The sequence below is a fragment of the Bos grunniens genome, chromosome 7 (genome assembly GCF_055505025.1).
Source record: "Bos grunniens cultivar Pamir isolate PY7600 chromosome 7, Bosgru_T2T1.0, whole genome shotgun sequence".
NCBI classification, from domain to species: Eukaryota; Metazoa; Chordata; class Mammalia; order Artiodactyla; family Bovidae; genus Bos; species Bos grunniens.
In genome coordinates, this window is record NC_141171.1 from 91,300,698 (window position 1) to 91,324,360 (window position 23,663).

Genomic DNA, 23,663 nt, shown 5'->3' on the forward strand with positions numbered 1-23,663 from the left:
TATTTTTATATTTATATGCGTTTCATGGCAGTGTCATTAATAGATCTTGATTTGATTATCATATTTTTGCCAGTATTATTCAGATTCACTAACTGGTTCTTGTAGAATCAAGTCCTGTGATTTTCCAACTCATTTTTTGCTTTATTAAGACATGGAATTGAATGATAAGGATAGTTCCTTCAAAAGAATGTTCATAAAGACTTATCTAAGTTATTTTATAGATTTTTTCATACTTTGCACTTTTCTTCAGCTAGATTACATGGCTTCAATTGAAAAATTACATTAAAGGATACTAGGCAGTCCCTATCAGCAGTTTATTTATTTTTATTTTCATGTGGCATAGGAATTTCACAAAAGGATTTTTCACTATTATTAACAGAAGATTTACACTGACTTTTTTTCCTCTGAAATTCTATAATTTTTGAACCAAATGCAGAGTTATGTAAATCCAGTGGGACCATCCAATTCTATCACATTATAATAGAATCACTAATAGAAATGTCCCTACAGCAAATTTTATCATTCTCAAGGTTTGACGTGATTACAAATGTGTGATGAGGAATTTAATGTGTTTTCAGAAATAATCTCACAGTAAAATCCTATGGTGGTTCTATCTGGACTATAAGGTCAAACTTCAACTCTTAAGAATATTCTTAAGATCCCGAAGCCCCCTTTTCAGCTTTGTTTCTTAATTTTTTGTTGTTGTTATTGTTGTTGTTTGTATAGATGTGTGAGTCTTTTGCATCCATCAAGTGGTTACTATCTCCAAATACAGGAGGACTGGGGTTCCCTGATTCTGAATTATACATTAACCTTGCTTTTCTTCCCCATAATTTATGTTAAGTGAGTGCTTCTCTTTTAGTTTTATTTGAAGCTGCAAAGGCTGTACCTACAAGAGAGTCAGATATTCATTCCTTCCTTCTTGAATAAGGTGTTTGCTTATCTCTGCAGCACTTGCTAAGAGTCCGTAAAATTGGTTCTCGATAATGTGATTCAGGCTAAAACAGGAGATTGAGGAGCCAAAAGAATTTTTATCATTGCTAAAGCAGAGGGAGTAAAAAGAATGAAAATACTAGCAAGACAGGCATGGAGTTAATGATGGAGAACCCTCTAATCCTTACATCTATTCATATCTCTTTTGGAAACAAGATAACCAACTTTTAGCTGGGTAGGAGGGCGTGGCAGCCCACTCCAGTATTCTTGCCTGGAGAATCCCCTGGATAGAGGGGCTTGGTGGGCTACCGTCCATGGGGTCACAAAAAGTCAGACACGACTGAGTGACTAAGCACAGAACAAACGCTTGAGATAAATATTATATTTTCCAGTGTATTTGTAGCTAGGTGTGACTTTTTGTTAAGTTTAGGGCATTATGGTGTGAAAAAGTGAGTTGTGTCACTTGCAGAATCTGTCCTCCAAGGTAGAGGCCGTCCTTCCATTTCTCTCTTCTCCATTCTGCTTTTTGGAATGTGCTTGGGCTAGTGAACCATCTTGGATTATGAGAGCCAGTGTTAAAACCTAACAAAGAGCAAGGCAGCAATGTAGAAAATTGGATCCCTTGATGGTAATGGAAGTAGCACTGCCATGAAACTCTAAACTGCCTTCCCCAGGGCTGTGTTAGTAAGAAATTAGTTCCTGGATTAAATCGCTCTTTTCTTGGACTTGTTACTCACAGTTTAGCCATATACTCAGTAAAGTAACATATTAAAGATTTTTCACTTTATCTTATGGGCAAGCATTTAATAGTTTAATGAAGTTATGAAGATGAAAGACAAAGACTGGAAAATGGATTGAGGAAGAGGCAGAGGAAGGTGAAAGATGAGAGCTTTTCAAAGAAATGAATTATTTGTGTGGTACAATGAGCAATGCAGTTTTACAAAAGGAATAAGCAGCGTAGACGCTACTGTAGAAGCTTTCAAGAAGTAGAACTTGAGCAGGAATATAGAAGAAAAGAAGACACGTTTAGAAAAAGGCTCTATTGTTTGTGGTAGAGAAGCAAGACAAAGAAGGAGGGCTTCAGTGTTGAGCAGTAATGGGAACTGAGGGAGGAGGATAAAATAAAGGCAGATAATATTAAAACTCTGAATGTCAGAATGAAATGGATTTGTATAGGAAATCCATGAGGAATCATCATGTAAATACTTGAGAGGACTGATGTATCTTTAGTAGTTTTCTAAATATTGGTTTGGTAGGATTATACAATTATTGACTCTGTTGCATGTGTGTGTGGGTTGGTGGGGAGCGTGCATTGACTACAGAGGAGTACCCAATACAATATGTTGGAATCCTAGAGCAAGATATAACTCTTATACCATGTAATTTGTACAAAAACTCAAACATTTCCTATTTAATATAAGCAATCTTGGACAAAATATCAGAAGAGTCACAAATTGCATACTGTATATGGAGTATTATCAGGGCAGGGAGAAGGACCCACATCATCTTATGGTCATTTGCTTTCCATGTGTTACTACATGCTGCAGTTATGGGTATTTCATTTATGATGATCCATATATTTTCTGGGCTTCCCTTGTGGTTCAGATGGTAAAGAATCTGCCTGCAATGCGGGAGACCTGGTTTCGATCCCTGGGTTGGGAAGATCCCCTGTAGGAGGGCACCTTGCTTATTTAACTTATATGCAGAGTACATCATGTGAAATATTGGGCTGGATGAAGCACAAGCTGGAATCAAGATTTCAGGGAGAAATATCAATAACCTCAAATACGCAGATGATACCACCCCAGAGAGCGAAGAGGAACTAAAAAGCCTCCTGATGAAAGTGAAAGAGGAGAATGAAAAAGTTGGCTTAGAACTCAGCATTCATAAAACCAAGATCATGGCATCCAGTGCCATCATTTCATGGTGAATAGATGGGAAAACAATGGAAACAGTGACAGACTTTATTTTTTGGGCTCCAAAATCACGCAGATGATGACTGCAGCCATGAAATTAAAAGATGCCTGCTCCTTGGAAGAAAAGGTATGACCAACCCAGACAGCTTATTAAAAAGCAGAGATATTACTTTGCCAACAAAGGTCCATCTAGTCAAAGCTATAGTTTTTCCAGTAGTCATGTGTAGATGTGAGAGTTGGGCCATTAAGAAAGCTGCTGCTGCTAAGTTGCTTCAGTCGTGTCCGACTGTGCGACCCCACAGACAGCAGCCCACCACGCTCTGCCGTCCCTGGGATTCTCCAGGCAAGAACACTGGAGTGGGTTGCCATTTCCTTCTCCAAAGAATTGATTGTTTGGAACTGTGATTTTGGAGAAGACTATTGAGAGTCCCTTGGACAGCAAGGAGATCCAACCAGTCCATCCTAAAGGAAATCAGTCCTGAATATTAATTGGAAGGACTGATGCTGAAGCTGAAACTCTAATACTTTGGCCACCTGATGCGAATAACTGACTCATTTGAAAAGACCCTGATTCTAGGGAAGGTGGAAGGAAGGAGAAGGGGACAACAGAGGTTGAGATGGTTGGATGGCATCACCGACTCGATGGACATGAGTTTGACCAAGCTCTGGGAGTAGGTGATGAACAGGGAAGCCTGGCATGGGGTTGCAAAGAGTCGGACATGACTTAGTGACTGACCTGAACTAATACATTTTCTGGTTTTATCTAATTTAAATCTCCAAAGATTACTGCTGCTGCTGCTGCTGCTAAGTCGCTTCAGTCGTGTCCAACTCTGTGTAACCCCATAGACAGCAGCCCACCAGGCTCTGCCATCCCTGGGATTCCCCAGGCAAGAATGCTGGAGTGGGTTGCCATTTCCTTCTCCAATGCACGGAAGTGAAAAGTGAAAGTGAAGTCGCTCAGTCGTGTCCTACTCTTAGCGACCCGTGGACCCCAGCCTACCAGGTTCCTCCATCCATGGGATTCTCCAGGCAAGAGTACTGGAGTGGGGTGCTACTAGTGAATTTTAAAAAATCCTGTATAGAAAGTTCATATTGAAGGCAATGCTAATACTACAAGAATAAGTAAACTATAAGAAATCTGCTGAGTTGGCAGTTCTTTTACACTTAGTTCAGGTCTTTGTCTGCTGTGTTATCAAATGAAAATAATGATAGTCTTGGTATGTTTGATATGAATCTATCAGTAAATGTTAAATTAAGACATTAAAAATGAGAGTTTTAATAAGTCTCACATATTGGTGGTCAATCATAAACACAATGTCTTTGAGGAAGGACAGGTGAAAGATGCCTGAGGACTCTGAATGGCTACTTTTGTAGCTTCTAGGTTTATTTTTTCTCTAAAATCAAGTTAATTTGTATAAATGGTGATGCAGGAACCCAGAATTAAATTGAAGACAGCAAGGATTCTAGGAAAAACTCATAGATCTTAGACATATTTTGAGTTTCATTCCTTCATGTTTATGTTCAAAACATTTCATCTACCATAACCAGCAGTTTTCTAGACTTTAAACAATATTGTTTTAAACTGTTACCATCCAGTTAGTCAATCTCTGTGTGAAGCTCTTCTGCGCTTTTAGTCTTGAGCTGTGGACTTTCTCCAGGTCCTCTCTATGTCTTTTGGTTTCAGCATTTTGACAGAATCTTAAATAAAAAATACAGGAGAGTTTTAGTCCTTACTCTCCATAATAACATCCATGCCCATGTTTTTGAAGTTTTATGATTTTCCAGTTTCACATCTCCTACTTTGTAGATTGATTTTTTTGTAATTCCTTTTTTCAGTTGATCAAGATATAGTTAAGAATTATGTATGTTCAAATACCCTAGTGAAAAGAGGCAGATATGTAGGATGGGGTTTTCTTTACAAAGGTAGGTGTTTTCCAGAGATATACATGATTGCATGGTTTAAATTCTTGCTACTGTCTTCGTCTGTTTGAACTGCTATAACAAAATACCATAGACTGAATGGTTTATAAACAACATAAAATTTATTTCTCACGGTACTGGAGGCTGGGAAGTCCAAGATTAAGGCACTGTCAAATTAAGTGTCTGATGATAGCTGCTTTTTGGTTCACAAATGGCTATCTTATTGCAGAAGGGGCAAAAGAACTCTCTAGGATCACTTTTATTAGGACACTAAAAGGCTCCACCCTCATAACCTATTGATACCTCCCAAAGGCCCACCTTCTAATACCATCACATTGGATGTTAGGCTTTCAACATATTAACTGGGGAAGGGAGGTCTACATTTAGTTTATAGCAACTACACTTGGTTTGCTCACTATATTTTTTTATGCAAAGAATTAAACTACATTCTGTATCCCTTTATAGCCATGATATCTTTTAATTACCTACCTTTTCCTGCCTCTTTAGATGCTGAAATTATAAGCAAAAAAAAAAATGGTTCAATTATGACTCTTTTCATGTGTTTACATTTTGTTGATAATTCTTTGTGAAATCTATTACACAACATTTTAGAGAAATTTGCAATATTAACCTTTATGTCAGTAGTAAAATCAAATGAAAAAATTGGATTCTATGTTTATTCTAAATTAAATGTCCAGTGGCTTTTACTTTATAATGTGCAGAAGGTCATGATTTTGAAGTGTAGGAACTCTTCTAGGATAGGAGACTGGAGTACCATTCCAAGGTGAAAGTCTGTGTTCAACTTCAAGTTTGGGAAATTCATTTGCTTCTCATAAACCAGCTTATCTAAACAACTAAAAAACTGCATCACAGGGAACTAAAGAGCCTGTACTTGATTTTTAGTGTATTATTAAAGAATATGTTGCAACATCAAATTAAAACAATCTAAGTTCCACTGGAAGAGACCACTGGAGAGGCAAATAGCATCTGACCTATGTGACTTAGAAAAGTAGTCACGAAACAAAACAAAAAACAAAAAAAAGAAAAGTAGTCGTTATGCTTTCTTTTCTCAGTCTTGATCTCTGACTTAAATGTTTACTTGTCAGTCATTGTTTTGTTTTTATGACTGTATTATGAAGGCCTTTCTTAAAAAGATTACATACACACGTGTGTGGTGTGTGTGTGTGTGTGTGTGTGTGTGTGTGTGTGACCAAAATAAGCATTTTCCTTCCCACTGCCTGGGAAGATCATACTCGATCATTAGTATTTACATAGCATTTGCTTCCATTGAATTCTAAGAGCAGAGGGATTCTCTTTTAAAGTCATTGGTAAGACAGTTTGTTTTTTCCATGAACATACTGAAATTATGCACTGGGCAAATTAGTGAATTTTACCAAATATGTCTCAAGGATAAATATAGCAATTTTCACAGTGAATGTTTTCCATCTCTCAGGAAATCTGTTTGTCATAAAATGACAAGATTTTTTTGGAGGGTTGGGGGAATGGGGCGATTGCCTTTGCAAACTGATTTTGAATTTCATTAAATAACAAGGCAAACCTGAAAAATATTTTATATTTAATGGAAGTACTTAAGCATGATCTTTTGGTGGGAAGCAAATGGAAAGAATTTTTAGCACATCTACTAAAGAAACAGATTTTCCTTTACTGCTCCAGGGTGATCATTATAAACCATAACTTTAAAATTTTAAATTATGAAAAATATCTCATCTTGGGAATTCACGTGAATTTATACCAGTAAACTAGTCTTGTAATGTTGTAAGTGAGAATTAGTGTGCTTTTATAAGACAATAATTTTGCCATTTTTCTGTGTAGTAATGCCAAAATAATCAGGTTTAAAATATGATGTACAGTGAAAATTGACATAAAATATTTTATATTTGTATCTCTACTGCCATATTTTTGGAAGAATGAAGTGAATGAAATACTAGATGGAGAAATAGCTAACATTTTATGCCCTCTCAAGCATATAAATAAAAAATCCAAAGTTTACAGATGACCTGAATTCTGTGTTTCACCAGGTAACTCTCTGAAAGATGCAAGTCTTCCACCCAGTTATTAAAGCCATAGTGAAAGTTAACTTTGAGAAAGCTAATATGCTAATTGTGTCACAATACTACAGGGATGTGAGTGAAGAAATACTCAAAAAAAAAAAAAAAAACGATTACAGATTTTTCACAATTATTTCACTAAGAAATGTTCTTCCTGGTGGCTATTTTAAAAAGGCAACAAAACAGTGTTGAAGTGTCTTATAAATTGTACCTCAAATCAAAAAGTGGCAAAGTTTTCATTTTCTTTCCATCTCTCTTCCCTCTATGAATTCCTTCTATTTTGAGTGATCTTTCCAAAGAGGCTTAAACAATTAAATGCTGTTGAAGCAACCTGTTAGCTTTTCTTTTTATCTATTTCTCCCATTTTTGTGGCATCTGGCTTCCTGGCACCTTCTAGTGTTGCTGTTTTTATTCATACCAAAGCTATGTGGATTTTAATGTAGTTAGTTATTTAAGTTTTGACATCATAGTCAATTCATGTTTTAAGCCAGTCTCTGGTTAGAATGTCTGTTTAAGACACAATTCTTAATATAGAAAGGAAAGGGCAAGATTTTTTTTTCTTATGAAATTGCAATGTTGTCAATTAGAAATTGTATTATACATGGCACTCCTATCATAACCATATATAACAGAAGTTTGATTGATCAAAAAGTTTTTATAAATTGATATGATTTGTCATCAGTTTTTCACAAAGGTTCTGGCTGACAGCTTAACAAAAGGGATGTAACACCACCTAAAGTAAAGAGCAGTCATGATAGTAATCATTTCATACATTACGTATTTTCTTTTATTAATCTATAGCCAATGTTTATTTCCTATTATGCTACCCATATAAATGTAATTGATAATGATCAACAAAATTCCACTATCATTTTAATAATGTATATGCTAATTCCTTATTATTTTCCTAGCAATTGGCAGAATTTTGCTCTTTGCACCTGGAGGATGTTTGAGATTCTGCATAACCCAGGTTTATTTTCTGTGTATTGCAAAACGAGGGATGTTCCCTTTAATAACCTGAAATTTTAATAAGGGTCTAAGAAATAGTTGGAAAAAAATCAGTGAACTTATATTTAAATTAGGTCTTTGAGAGCTTGGAGATTCTAACTTGGTGAACTCTAATTAAATCCCTTAAGGCCACTGGGTCTGCCTCCCTAGTTCTTGATGGTGAAAGTAAGGTCTTCAAAAAGAGTCCCTTGGCAGTATACAAGTGGAGGCGAAAAATCCTACAGCCCTTCACTATAGCATTTTACAAAGCTAGAATTCCAGAAGGAGTACCAGGCAAGGGGAGCTACAGAGGCTGAAACCTGAGAACTAGTAAAGCTGGAAAGTAGAGGAAAAAGAATTTGGAAAGAGCAGTAATTCAAGAACATCATTCATGGAGACGGCAGTGTGGATGTGAAGCAAGACAAAGGAGCAAATGAGATACACATGTGCTGGTAACGACGGAGCAAATCTTAGCTGGCATGTTTTGCAATTAACATTTCCAGGAAGAAATGCTCAAATACAAAATTGTCATTTTTTTAGTTCTGACATTAGAGTGTTTTTTTTTTCTCAGGGCACATTTTCCATATAAATATCTAAGCTTCCCCCCGCCTCCCCCAACTAGATTTTAGTTGTGTGGATGAGTTTATCTGTGATTGTGAGAGCAAAATAGGTGTATTGAGTCTTCTTAAGGCCAAGAAGAAGCGATCAAAATATGTGGAACTTACATTTGTCTGTATTCTCAGTAGCTTTGCCTGTTCAGTAATATAGAGGACATGAACTAAATAAACCATTGAGTGAATGCTTCTTTATTTTGTCCATGTGATAGAGGCTGGAGGTAGGGAGATTTTGTACTTTCTCCTCACATTTAAGATATTTTCAAAAGTAATATTTATTAATAGTATTCATAATTTAATCTCCTTAACTCATTGTGCACTAAATACTCCGTATTGCCTCTTAAAAAACAGATTGTCAGCCTTGCAGAGAGCTGTTTTTTTTTTTTTTTTCCTTTTCTGTTTTACCCTAATCATTCATTTTCTACCAAAATATCCGGTTTGGATGCCAAAGTGTGTGTCAGTCCTTGCCATAGATACCTGTATTGTGTTCCTTTTTTACTTTTTGGCATTTACACTCCCTTTTACTAGATTGTATTTTAGTAGATTAAGACAAAACAAGGATCTGCCAGTAGTGTCAAATACCCACAAAGTTTCCTTCCCCAGTGGGTTCCTGTGAAAATGGACAGAGAGCTAATTGAAAAGGAGAGGCACGCTGTTGGGTTCTCATTAGTGTATTTCAGTGCCATGGTCACGTGAACTAGTGCGTTCTTTCATATGTGATTGATATGTGATGTTCTGGCAGCCCCCGTCCTGACCAGATGCTCTACAAAGTAGGAATAATGTAGGAAAACTTAGAATTTATACTTTTGTAGTTTGCTCTGCTTTTTATTTCAAAAAGGCTTTTAAAGTCCTATGAATGCTATTTAGATCACTTATATGTCGAGATGGAAATACTGATTCTTGATGCTTTGAATAAACCCCTAACCCCAAAGGCATATTGAGCTACTGGGTGCTAGCTTTGTTCTTGAATACAAGTTCCAAAAAGTTTTATTTACTTTTTGAACTCTTTGCTAGGATGAAAGTGCCATAGTGCTTTTGTGGTCTGCCACTTAAGTGGCTTCATCTTTTCTTGAGGGAAAAATGAAAGTAACAAGCAAAATATAGAGGAGGTTTTAGTTTGTTCTCTGATCAAAAGGGTCATTTATTGATCTGGTGCTTGAAAGGAAAAGATCTGTTTGGGGGAAAGTCATTGTACTATCTAGAGTCTGAACTCTTCTATTCTTATTATCTATTAGAGCACGATAAGTCTACAATTCTCTTTCTGTGGAAGCGAAACTCATAATTAAAATAAGAGCTCCATCACCATTATGACCATATGACTGTTGTAGTAAACTTGCAAAGCTGAAAATAAACATCCATGCTAATTGAAATGCTGATATTTTAATTAGTCTTAAATGTAGATGATTTCTTCCAAGTGATAGTTCACACTATAATATTTTCGTTGTTTCCTCTCTTACCCAAAAGAGAAAATTAGGAAGAACTGTCCTTTGAAATTAAATATTATCTACTTTCTTTTCTCCCTTCTCACTTTTCAGACCTCACAAATTAGCTTGAATATACTACTGAAGGATTGTCCGGTTACTGGAAGAATACACTTAAAGCAGAAATTGCAGTTCATTTCAACTGTAGACCTACTACATCAAATTGAACAAGTTAGTAAATCCTCCCCACATTTGTTTTCTTCTTGGAAACTTCTAATATGGACAATAAGAGCTAGAGTTTAATATGGGCTTCCCTAGAGTTTAATATATATTGAGAAATTGAGGTACATAGGGCATTATACAAAGAAGACATTTGACCCCTTCTTAGAATCAAGCCTAAAGATTGTTGGATATATGTAATATAAATCTAGATAGATAGATAGAGGTATATATGTGTATGTGTTGTAGGTATAAATCATTGTAGTAAGTGATGGACTTGGATATATTAATATCATATAAATATTAAATACATGTAATTGTGCTGATACAACTTTCCCAAACTTTGTTCTTTGGGATACCAGTGTTTTATAAGATGTTATATTCTTTTGGGGGGAAAAAAGGGGCTCCCTGTTGAAATAAATGTAGACTTTCTTTGGATATTTATAACATAAATTAGAAAATTAGAGACTCTGGGAAAGAATGCAGAACTAGAACTAATGATTCTAAAACCTATTTTGTCTCATTATAATGATTAATGTAAAACTTTTATTAAAAATTTCATCACTGTTCCAAATATACATTTGGAAAATAAAGCTTTATAGCAACAAAAATGTGCATTAAAACCTTGTAACACTTATATTTGAATACTGGTTCAACTATTTAACTATAATACTAAAGAGAAAATATTTAGCTTTCTTAGATGACAATTCTTACTTGCAAAGTAGGGGAGATACTATTTATCCCATGCTTATTGTTTTTATAATGTGTGGCTTATGTGATGTATCAACTTACTGCCCATTCCACTTCTGTTCTGCTATTTTAGTTGAGATTTCTTTAAAAAAAAAAAAAAACTTCCTATTTTTATAAGATTAAAGTCAATGTCTTTGTTAGATAAATTCCACATGTGAAATCATGAATTTCAAGAGTTGTCACTCAATATACAAAACTAAGAATCTGTATCAGTTAATAATGCATTTGGCTAGAAGTCTTAGGAAATCTAAGAAGCGCTTAAAATTTTTTTGTTTGCTTTTCTTTTTCTTCTTTCCTATATGGCAAGAAGTCCAGATCAGCAGTTCTATCTTTCTATTCCATCGTCATCATTTGCATATTGTATCATACAGCTCCTTTGCATGCCAACCTCTTCGGGTGCAGACCATGGTGTGCCAAACCCCAGGTCCAGAGATGAGGGATTTTATTCAAATTTGAAAGTAGAGGGAAAGGCTAAAAACTCCAGGCATGCTTGGTCTGTCTGCCTGGCATGTGGCAGCTGCCGAGAAAGGACACCTCCATGCTCACAGAAGATGATGGGCTGAGCTTAGCGGCAGCAGTATGATCCAGAATGTGTGAGGACTATGAATATGAAAAAGAAACATTTTTTTTGGCTGATTGTTTTGGGTACTACCCACCAAATGACAGTTTGGTGTCGGTAGTCAGGGGATGGGGCATGGGTGGAGAAGATGGTTCCCTCACACAGCCAGCAAGCAACTCTCTGGACACTGACTGGGAGTCCTACAAGTCAAACCAATTCTGACAGTATCTACCTGGTGGCTTAGATGGTAATGAATCGGCCCACAAAGCAAGACACACGGGTTTGATCCCTGGGTTGGGAAGATCGTCTGGAGAAGGGTATGGGGGATAGCTACCCATTCTAGTATTCTTGCCTGGAGAATTTCATGGGCAGAGGAGACTGGCAGGCTGCAGTCCATGGGGTCGCAAAGAGTGGGACATGACTGAGTGACTAGCACTTTCTACTTTTCAGGTTGAGGGTTCAGTCCTAGGAGACAACCTCCTACCCCCACCCCCACAACATAGTTTGTTACCTGTGCTTCTGACCCCCTGGCTACAAATTGGAGGTTCCAGTAACACCCTCCAGCTCAAGATGTCAACTTATGTTGTTACCGATATTTCTGACCGACTGGCTGTAAATGAGAGGTTCCCACGACTTCCATCTTGGGTTTGACTGATTTGCTAGAGAGGCTTGCAGAACTCAGAGGAACATTTTACTTCTTAGATTACTAGTTTATTATAAAGGGCATAGCCCAGAAATGGCCAGATGGAAGAGCTGCACAGGGCAAGACAGGGGAGAGGGCGCAGAGCTTCTGTGTTCTCTCCAGGAGCCTCACTCCCCCAGCGCCTCCACAGGCTCTCCCACCTGTCCTTTGGGTTTTTATGGGGGCTTCACTACACAGGCATAATTGATTAAATTATTGACCACTGGAGATTAAATTCCAACTTCAGCTCCTCTCCCTTCTCTAGATGTGGGGGTAGGGCCAAAAGTTCCAACTTTCTAATCACGGGATTGGCTCCACTGGCAACCAGCCCCGATTCTGGTTTCCAAAAGGCATTATTTAACATAATAAAAGATACCCTCCTTGCTCTTTGAAAGAAAGAAAGTGAAGTGAAGTCACTCAGTCCTGTCCAACTCTTTGCAACCCCATGGACTGTAGTCTGTACCAGGCTCCTCCATCCATGGGATTTTCCAGGCAAGAGTACTGCAGTGGGTTGCCATTTCCTCCTCCAGGGGATCTTTCTGAACCAGAGATTGAACCTGGGTCTCCTGAATTGCAGGCAGACACTTTACCCTCTGAGCCACCAGGGAGGCTTTACCCTTAGGCAATTTCAAGGATTTGGGGAGTGTGATCTGGGAACCACAGATAAGACCAGATACAGATTTATTACTATAAATAACAATATCACACTGATAGACTGAATTGAAGAGTTGATGACTTTAGATGTTAATTTATCTCTGGAACCTAGGCTAACTCTGGGTCCAAAAGAAAGAAAGAAAGTGTAGTCGCTCAGTCCTGTCCGACTCTTTGCGACCCTGTGGACTGTAGCCCACCAGGCTTCTCTGTCCATGGGATTCTCCAGGCAAGAATACTGGAGTGGGTTGCCATTTCCTTCTCCAGGGGATCTTCATGAGCCAGGGATCGAAGCTGGGTCTCCCATATCACAGGCAGATGCTTTACCCTCTGAGCCACCAGGGAAGCAGAGAGAACCTCATTTTGGTGGCCCTACAATTTTTACCAAAGTTTTAAAGCATCTTGATTATAAACTGTAATACTGGTAGACAGCACCCCACATTGGTTAAGAACAGGACTTTGGTTTCATACACAGTTGGGACTTGAATCTGACCAGGCTGCTGTTTATGTTTGTCACCTTGGGAAAGTCATTTTGCCACTCAGCTTTGAATATTTTTTCATCTAAAAAAGTGAAAATATTAGTGCTCTTTCCCTTTAGGGTCTTTTGGGAGGATAGTATCTGAAAATCTATTTAACAGACTTGGTACAAAATAGGGCTTCCCTGGTGGCCCAGCTGGTAAAGGATCCGCCTGCAATGTGGGAGATCTGGGTTCAATCCCTGGGTTGGGGAGATACCCTGGGGAGGGGAAACAGCTACCCACTCCAGTATTCTGGCCTGGAGAATTCCATGGACTGTATAGTTCAGGGGGTTGCAAAAAGTCCGACACGACTAAGCGACATTTACTTTCAGTTTCTCTTCTGCTCCTCGTGTATAACTTTCTATTCACTTCCTTCTCCCTTGGTCATGTCGAAATTTTCAGGAACCTCTGCTTCTCAGGTGGATTCACAGTCCTAATGGCCAAAATGAGGTGGGAATTTCTGTTTCATCCCATCTGCTAGTCCAGTCAGGCCAGAAGAGGCCGCAGAACTCCCTAACCAATTCTGTTTTCAGAAATGCACACTATGAAGCACATTTTGCTTTCCTTGGGGAAAAGACTCAGGTAACAGATGAGGATGTTGAAATAACACCACACCCACCACTTTCCAGAGAAGCTAATTTAAAATCACTTGCAATCTGGGAGAATCTGTCTCAATATCTTCTTGCAAGAACCTACAGCTAACTGTTTACTGAAAGGTTTCCTGAGAATAGGATTTTATCCAAGACTTGTGACAGTGGTAACATAGAATGAGGCTACAGAGATCTAATTAAAAAGGTGATTTCCTAACATATGGAGCTGCTCTGTGAAATCCAGAGGATGTGCTGTGCTGGGGGAGATTCTGACCCTGTAAATTCTTGTGACATTAGACTTAAATCTTAACTGCTAAACACCTTCCAAATATTTAACTCTCCCCAAGTCAATGCACTCCCTGCAAAGCTCTATTTGTTGACTTTTATCCCAGTTGGATCGACTTTGGGGACTGTCTCACTGAGACCTGTGCATTAAGTGGTACATATGTTGAATAAACAGCCAGACAGCTACCAACTGTCAAGTTGCTTTACTGGAGGATAAAAAAAAGCACATATGCCATGTTGAAAGCAAAGGAAAAACAAAAGTTTATAATAGAACTAGGAAATGGTTCAGGTAAAATTCAACCACAGGCTTATGTGCAAGATTATTTTTGTAAATAGCATTAGGATTATTTTGGAGAATAAATCATAATCTGGAAGTGATTTCAGATATAGCACTAAATATGATACCTCCTCTGGTGGCTCATAATTCATTTCTGTATTAATAAAATGAGGGAAGGGACAGGCCGTATTAATATAAGCAAAGGCTGGGAATGTGCTCAGTTGAGGAAACACAGGTTTGATTTTCTCACAAGCAACAGATGGAAATAAAGGCACAGGTTGTTCTTTGCAGGTATGGAAGAAACAACAGAACACACCAGCTTTTCTGGCAAAGAGATTGGAAGTATTTATAGATAGTTTTCACTCTTGTTACCACCAGCATGGCTCTCCTGTGATGCTCTGGTGGAACAACATTGACTATGCATCCAGGTGGCCACCTGCTGAGCAGAAAATCCTGGTCACCAGCAATTGATTTGCATAGGAGGCATAGTAGCTGTGTTATTTTAAAGCATGTTTTAGTTTATTTTGGAATCTTCCCAACTCAAGGATCGAACCCAGGTCTCCTGCATTGCAGGAGGATTCTTACCATCTGAGCCACCAGGGGGTGTTAGGGAAATGGACTCCCAAACTTCGTGTAATCACTGGAGTATCTATTCAGGGACAGGTGCAGAAGATGTATTGGAGGTAGGATGCATTGAAGCTAAGAGAAGAGGAAGGAGGAGAAGGGAAACAACTTCAGACTATGATTCAGGTCTGACATCTGTGAAATGAAGGAGGTGGGATGGAGAATTTGGTGGAAAAAGTCTCAGATGGCTGCCCACTCTTCACAATAGCCAAGACATGAAACAACCTAAATGTCCATTCACAGGTGAATGGATAAAGAAGACCGTTCATATACATATATATATATATATATATACATATATATATATAATGGAATATTATTTAGCCATAAGAAAGAGTGAAATAATTCCATTTGCAGCAACATGGATGGCCCTAGAGATTATCATACTAAGTGAAGTAACTCAAAGAGAAAGACAACTGCCACATGACATGACGTATATGTGGAATCTAAAATATGACACAGATGAACTTATCTCTGAAATAGACTCACAGACGTAGAGAACAGACTTGTGTTTGCCAAGGGTCTGGGGAGGTGTGGATTGAAAGTTTGGTGTTAGCTGTGCTGTGCTTAGTTGCTCAGTCATGTCTGACTCTTTGTGACCACATGGATTGTAGCCCGCCAGGCTCCTCTGTCCATGGGGATTCTCCAGGCAAGAATACTGGAGTGGGTTGCCATGCCCTTTTCCAGGGCATCTTCCCAACCCAGGGATTGAACCCAGGCCTCCCACACTCCAGGAAGATTCTTACTGTCTGAGCCAGCAGGGGGTATTAGCAGATATACAAACTATTACATATAAAATGGATATACAACAAGGTCCTACTGTATAGCTTAGGCAACGATATTTGATATCCTGCAACAAACCATAATGGAAAAGGATTTTACAAAGAATGTTTGTATATGTATGACTGAATCACTTTGCTGTATAGCATAAATTAACACAATATTGTAAATCAACTATACTTTAATAAAGTAAATTTTAGAAGAAGAAGGAAAGAAAAGTGTTTTCCAGACAAGGTGGCCACTGGCCCAGTGATAAACTCCAGAGAAGTGCCTAGAAGAAGGGCCTGTGATGGGCAGATATGGCAGGTCCTAGAACTTGTCACTTCTGCCATCACTGGGTGGAGCTGCCTCTGGAAAGTGTGCTCTTATGGTAAAGACCGCGGTGAACTCCAAAAGTGTGGTGACTAGAGGTTGTTGGTTGACAGCACTCCTGTTGCAAGTCCTCCTTAAAAGGAGATCTGAGGGCAGCTTTGTGGCTGGCACAGCAAGCTTTCTGAAGGTAGCGTGGAAGTAGAGTTGTAAGAAGGAATGACTTTTATACTTTCATTTGTAACAAAGGGCGAAGATGACTTGACCTCTGTGGCTTCACTTCTGAGTTTATATTGATACAAATCCTCCAGACTTGCAAAACACTCTGTGTTGGCTCCCTTCACTTTCCCATCCTTTCTTTTCTGCATGACTTGGGAGTAAAATGTATTAGACAGTTAGGGGACGATTTTCCTAGGGTGGAGGAACTCTATCCAAATCTAAGAAAACAAATGCATTTTGCTGGTTCAGATCTCGGTTTTGCCACTCACCAATTTTAACATTTTAAGTAGCTTACTTTCTTTGTATCTTATTTTCCTTGTAATAAAAAAAGCAAATAAGTACCAAATATGTTTTATTTGAAGACTGACTTGCTGAAAGATTTTCTTGTTTTAGAAATTTTATTTTTGCGAGGTTGGTTCTATTTTTTATGATAATGTTATGTATACCTTTATGATATTTTCACTATAAATGTATGAAAGACTTCAGAATAATCACAGTTCAGAATCAATGAAAATAAATATGCAATTATTTATTGGGCTCTTACTTAGCTCGTAACACTGGGGATGGCAAATGTTGTTAAATAGGAGAGCAAGAATTTGTAGATAATATTCATTCATTTCAGCACTTTGCTTGTTGTTGTTTAGTCACTAAGTCCTTTGAGACTCATTGCAACCTCACGGACTAGCTCACCAGGCTCTTCCATGTATGGGATTTCCCAGGCAAGGAGACTGAAGCGAGTTGCCATTTCCTATTCTCCAGGATCTTTCCGACCCAGGGATTGAACCCATATCTCCTGATCACAGGTGGATTCTTTACCACTGAGCCACCAGAAAAGCTCCATTTCAGCACTTAGGTATGCTTATCCTTTTCTTTGGTTAAAAACAACACAGATTTGTCATCTTACAGTTATGTAGATCAGAAGTCTGGCACGTGTCTCTCTGGGCTACACTCCAGTTACTGGACTGGGCTGCTGTTCCTTTTGGAATGCTCTAGGGGACAGTCACCCTGGAGAGAGAAATGGCAACTCAATCCAGTACCCTTGCCTGGAAAAATCCCATGGAGAGGGGAGCCTGGTAGGATACAGTCCATGGGGTCACAAAGAGTCGGCCACGACTGAGTGACTTCACTTTCACTTTCACTTTCAGGGGGCAGTCCATTTATTTGCCTTTCCAGAGCAGAAAAACTGCTCACATTCCTTGGATCTTGGCTCCCTTCCTCTAACTTCACAGCCAAATATATTTCATTTATCTAACCATTTTTTCTATGGTCATATATCATTTTGTACATAACTAGGAAAATTTCCTAAAGGAAATCAGTCCTGAATATTCATTGGAAGGACTGATGCTGAAACTGAAACTCCAATAATTTGGCCACCTGATGCGAAGAACTGACTCATTGGAAAAGACCCTGATGCTGGGAAAGATTGAAGGCAGGAGAAGGGGACAACAGAGGATGAGAGGTTGGATGGCATCACCAACTCAATAGACATGAATTTGAGTAAACTCTGGGAGTTAGTGATGGACAGGGAGGCCTGGCATGCTGCAGTCCATGGGGTCGCAAAGAGCTGGACATGACTGAGCAACTGAACTGAACCAAACTGAGGAATATTTCACTGATTTTAAGGACCCTTGTGATAATATTGGACCTGGCTGGCTAATGTGGAATAATATTTTTATATCAAGGTTCCAAACTTACTGCACACCTGTACAGTCCCATTTGCCAGGTATGTAGCCTAGTTCCAGGTTCCAAGGATTACATTATAGGCATCTTCAGTGGGCTAAAGAGCTAGGGCAGCATCTAGAAGCTGAAAATTAAGGAAAAATTGTATGCTCTGTGGCCTCCAGAAAGGAAAGCAGCAATAGAAGAGGAACATTCCACCCTACCTACCTGAATTTATTTTTCACTGCCCTGTGGTACACTTTCCTCATAGGTACAGCCCTCCTCTGCTTTACCCCAAGGGGTGAGTCTGCTGATCTGGCTGGCTAGCAGACATCCCATTCGATTAGTCCAACCTCCAAAGTGTCTGTTGTACTGTTGCACAAACTATTTTATTTCCTGTCTCAGTCCTTTTCTTCATGCTCTTTCTAGCTTTTTAAGAATTTTTTTTTAATGTGGACCATTTTTAAAGTCTTTATTGAATTTGTTACAATATTGCTTCTGCTTTACATTTTGTTCTTTTTTTTTTTTTTGTCTGTGAAGCGTGTGGACTCTTAGCTCACATGCTGACCAGGGATCAGCTCACATCCCTGACCAGGGATTGAACCTGTACCCCTTGCTTTGGAAGGTGAAGTCTTAACCATTGGACTACCAGGGAAGTCCCCACGCTCTTTCCAGCTTTGAAAATAACCTCAATCGTTGGCTCTGCCTTTTCAAACCGGGGTATCCTTCAAGGTTCTGTTAAAGACTCAGATCCTTCCTGAAGATTTTTCTACTTACTTCATCTCACCCTGAATTGTTTCTAACTGAAAATTCCATTGGTATTGGAATCAGAGAGAGACAACTTAGCTCAAAGTGTTTCATATTAGTGATATCTCCACCAACCCAAGCAGTGTTAAACTCCTCAAGAACAAGAACAATCTGTTATGTATCTTTGTGTCTCACTCAGCCAGTGCTACATAGCTGGTGCCAAGGCAGTGTTAAATGAATACTTTGTTTATTGAGAAATAGTCAACATTTAAAATATAAATATCTCTAGGAGTTGATTTCATCCTTGCAGTTATTAACATTTCACTGTAGTTTGTGTGATGATTTAAGCTACAGTCTATATAAATTGAGATCCGATCAGTGGGTTCAATAAGAAGACTATCTAGAAAGAGAAATAAATACAAACAACTCGGGGCTGTTAGCCTAGAAGGGGAGCGCACACGGGCTTTCTGTGAAGCCATACGGAAGCCTGAAGCGTCGACAATCAGGGGATGAGGTGCAAGTGACAGGCAGACTGAGATAAGGAGACGGAAAGAGAAGGGCCCGTTCTACCCGTTCCATAATTTTGGCCTGACCAGACACATGTTTAACATTTCCCTGCATTCAAAGAGCCCATGATGTAAGAAATGAAATATTTAGTATGTTTGAAAGTAGGATAAAATGTATATTTCATCATGGAACAGATGGATTTTAGAAATTTTGTAAAGAAAAAAATGGTAGAATTTGGCTGTTTGAATGTAGAAGGGAATGTTGCATTTTGGAATTTCCCATTTCTTTTTCCACTTGCAACTGCAGTGAATTTATAGTCATACCTGTCTCTCTCTGTGTCTTTAAATACAAATATGTATATATATATATATATACACACACACACATCGTCACACAATATATGTTATATATATAAAGACACTATCTGTATATTATCTACATATTTGTCATCAGTTTTGTTAGTTGCATTGCTAAAAACTGTGAGGGACAGTTTAAATTTTTTAACTTTGATACTATAAAATGGATAACTGCCTAAAAATGAAATTAAATATGCAGTTATAGGCTTATGTTTGTATTTTGAAAGAATATGTGTGCTCAGCATTTATTCAACCACCAAATATCTGACAATTCTTCTGACACTAAATCGTTAATTTAGATTGTATAAGACTGAGTTACAAGATGATTTATTAGTAAAATAAAATTTGCATTTCATTATCTCTTTAATAGTTCTGTGGACAAAATTATCTTAATATGACTTTCAATGGATAACTAGAGAGTAATATTTACATGTTTTTTGTACAAAATTTCCTGAACAAATTAGGGTGTAAGTTATACTTCCCATTTTCTTATGCATTCTTGAATAAGATTTGTTTTAGTTAACTCTCATATTCTTACAACTAAATAACTCAAAAAAAATGTATTCCTCAGCATTACCAAAAGAGTCTTTTATGTTCTGTATGTTCTTAAATGAAGCACTTTAAAAAAAAGAATTTATTTTCTCATGCTTTGTGATTCAGTATATTATGCTACATTCTGATTATACAGAGATGCATAAATAGCACTTACCTTAATGAACCAACCACAATGTCTGGCTTTTAACGTGTAAGACAAGTGTTATGAGTTTGGTATGAAAATGAGTGGGAATTCCTGCGGACTCCAACAGAGAGGTTCATGGTACAGGGAATAGAATGTATGCTCCACCCAGAGTTAGTTTTTATAGCCTACACTCTCTTGGTATTTGTCAACTAACAAGAACTTATGTGATTTTTTGTTAACGATGTGTGTGCCTGTCGGCTTGTCATCTATATTTCAAACTGGGAATGAGTTTCATGTCTCTTTGTTCCCCAAGTCACAAAGTGCTTTGAGCCCATGACTCTTACGAAACAACGGACTGCAGAAGATGAGCCCACTGTGAGACCACACTCCCAGCTTGTCCGGACATCTTACCAAACCGGAGCCTGTGGAAAACCCTGATCCTTCTGTGCTTCTTGAGTACGTCAGGAAAAAGAGTCATATACTGTGGTTGCCCATTTCATTTCATTTTTAGGCTGGTATACTTTGTATGAATATCAAACTTAAGAAACCAAACTGTCCATCATATTTTAGAAATGTAATTACCCAAAGGAAAAGAATGTTGAGCTGGCTATCTAGTTAACTAAGAGGTCTATACTCTTCATGGGGTTCTCAAGGCAAGGATACTGAAGTGGTTTGCCATTCCCTTCTCCAGTGGACCACATTCTGTCAGCCCTCTCCACCATGACCCACCCGTCTTGGGTGGCCCCACAGGGCATGGCTTAGTTTCATTGAGTTAGACAAGGCTGTGGTCCTAGTGTGATTAGATTGACTAATTTTCAGTGATTGTGGTGTCAGTGTGTCTGCCCTCTGATGCCCTCTTGCAACACGTACCGTCTGACTTGGGTTTCTCTTACCTTGGACGTGGGGTATCTCTTCATGGCTGCTCCAGCAAAGCACAGCCGCTGCTCCTTACCTTGGATGAGGGGTATCTCCTCACTGCCACCTCTCCTGATCTTGAATGTGGAGTAGCACCTCTAGGCCCTCCTGCGCCAGCGCAGGCCACCTGACCTGCCTCTTGAGAAACCTCTATGCAGGTCAGGAAGCAAGAGTTAGAACTGGACATGGAACAACAGACTGGTTCCAAATAGGAAAAGGAGTTCGTCAAGGCTGTATATTGTCACCCTGCTTATTTAACTTATATGCAGAGTATCATGAAAAACACTGGGCTGGAAAAAGCCCAAGCTGGAATCAAGATTGCTGGGAGAAATATCAATAACCTCAGATATGCAGATGACACCACCCTTATGGCAGAAAGTGAAGAGGAACTAAAAAGCCTCTTGATGAAAGTGAAAGAGGAGAGTGAAAAAGTTGGCTTAAAACTCAACATTCAGAAAACGAAGATCATGGCATCTGGTCCCATCACTTCATAGCAAATAGATGGGGAAACAGTGGAAACAGTGTCAGACTTTATTTTTTTGGGCTCAAAATCACTGCAGATGGTGACTGCAGCCATGAAATTAAAAGACGCTTACTCCTTGGAAGGAAAGTTATGACCAGCCTAGATAGCATATTCAAAAACCAGAGACATTACTTTGTCAGCAAAGGTCCATCTAGTCAAGGCTATAGTTTTTCCTGTGGTCATGTATGGATGTGAGAGTTGGACTCTGAAGAAAGCTGAGCACCATAGAAATGATGCTTTTGAACTGTGGTGTTGGAGAAGACTCTTGAGAGTCCCTTGGACTTCAAGGAGATCCAACCAGTCCATCCTAAAGGAGACCAGTTCTGGGTGTTCATTGGAAGGACTGATGTTGAAGCTGAAACTCCAGTACTTTGGCCACCTCATGCGAAGAGTTGACTCATTGGAAAAGACCCTGATGCTGGGAGAGATTTGGGGCAGGAGGAGAAGGGGACAATAGAGGGTAAGATGGCTGGATGGCATCACCAGCTTGATGGACATGAGTTTGGGTGAACTCTGGGAGTTGGTGATGGACAGGGAGGCCTGGCGTGCTTCGATTCATGGGGTCGCAAAGAGTCGGACACGACTGAGCAACTGAACTGAACTGAACTGAAGAGGTCTATGATTTTCAGAAATAATCCATTGCAATATGAGTTCATTACATCTGAATTGACCAACATTTGAAATGAATTCTTATTTCTACAGATCCAGTTTTTTATATGTATTTCTTTTTCTTTTTCTTACAGATACACTTTATACTTTCCTCTCGTGTGGTGAGTACAATGTTATACCTGGCATCTATCACAATGCTTATTACATATAATAATATGTAGTATAATAAATGTTATAAATATTAGTTGAAATAGGAAAGAAGTAAAGTATTGATGTCAATGAATGATCAATCCAAAGTTACACCTACCCCAATGATTAACTGGCATTGGCCAGGGCAGTCTTTGAGGATAACCTCTAGTTATTTCAGGGAAAAGAAAAATCCCCCAAATATCTGTTATCTCAGAAGTTGCTTGCCACAGGGAGCCACTCATGTGAATTAATTCCGGGCAATATATTCAAGATGTTTGTGTTTGTCATGCCATGATCTACGCCTTGGCCACACAGACCTTGACTCTCTTCTGTCATTCTAGAAGTGTATGACCTCTCTAAAGTGTATGGACTTTAAAAAGATAGACTTCCCAGAAGTCTTTGTACTACAAAAGAAAACCTCCAGTAGAATCTAATGTGTTTCTAATAATGGAATTTCAATGTAAATACAGGGTATTTAAGGCTCTGAATTTCATGGAAATATGTTTCTTTGTCTCCAAAGGCAAGGGATTGTGGCACAAAAATATAAGTGAATTAGTCCCAGTGTCCTTACTGTGAGAGGGCTTCTGCCAGAGTAAAAAAATTTTGAGGCAATATTGGTAACTAGAATCAAGTTACACTTGGAATTGGGGTGTGTATTTTGGTTTGAAGTAGAAGCATGTGTGCAGGAGATATGGGTTTGATTCTTGGCTCAGGAAGTTTCTCTGGAGCAGGAAATAGCTACCCACAGCAGTGGGTAAATTTGCCAGGGAAATCCCTTGGACAGATGAGCCTGATGGGCTACAAACTGTGGGCTTGCAAAGAGTTGGGCATGACTGAGCGACTGAGCACACCCAGGAGAATGTGTATGAATTACTCAATGTGTGGTGGTGTTATACTGATTTGTAAAGTTACGCGTTAAAGTTAATAATGATGAGACTATCTGGGCCCTTTTCTGTGACTTCTCTGATTCACAGGGATTTCTCAGGTTTATGCATGGATGTGTGGAGAGTGAGGGGTGTGAAATATTGCAATGAATAGCATGTCTGTGATGGTGACAGTAATAGGAGCCCTTGAGATCAAGCTGCTGTGTCCTTTCCCTAGGCTATGGCCACAGGCAGAAAGAGGATGAGAGTGTATATAAATATATGTGTATACA

The 23,663-nt window shown here is 38.7% G+C and overlaps 1 protein-coding gene across 5 annotated transcripts in view; it reads left to right on the plus strand.

Moving 5' to 3' along the window:
* The window catches only part of LOC147369959 (uncharacterized), a 650,726-nt gene that overhangs the window by 605,624 nt on the left and 21,439 nt on the right, over positions 1-23,663 (plus strand). For all 5 annotated transcript variants that reach the window (XR_015168204.1, XR_015168198.1, XR_015168201.1 and 2 more), the window contains one exon: positions 22,453-22,479. The gene's annotated coding sequence lies outside the window, so the exon portion shown is untranslated. The remainder of the gene's footprint in view (positions 1-22,452; positions 22,480-23,663) is intronic.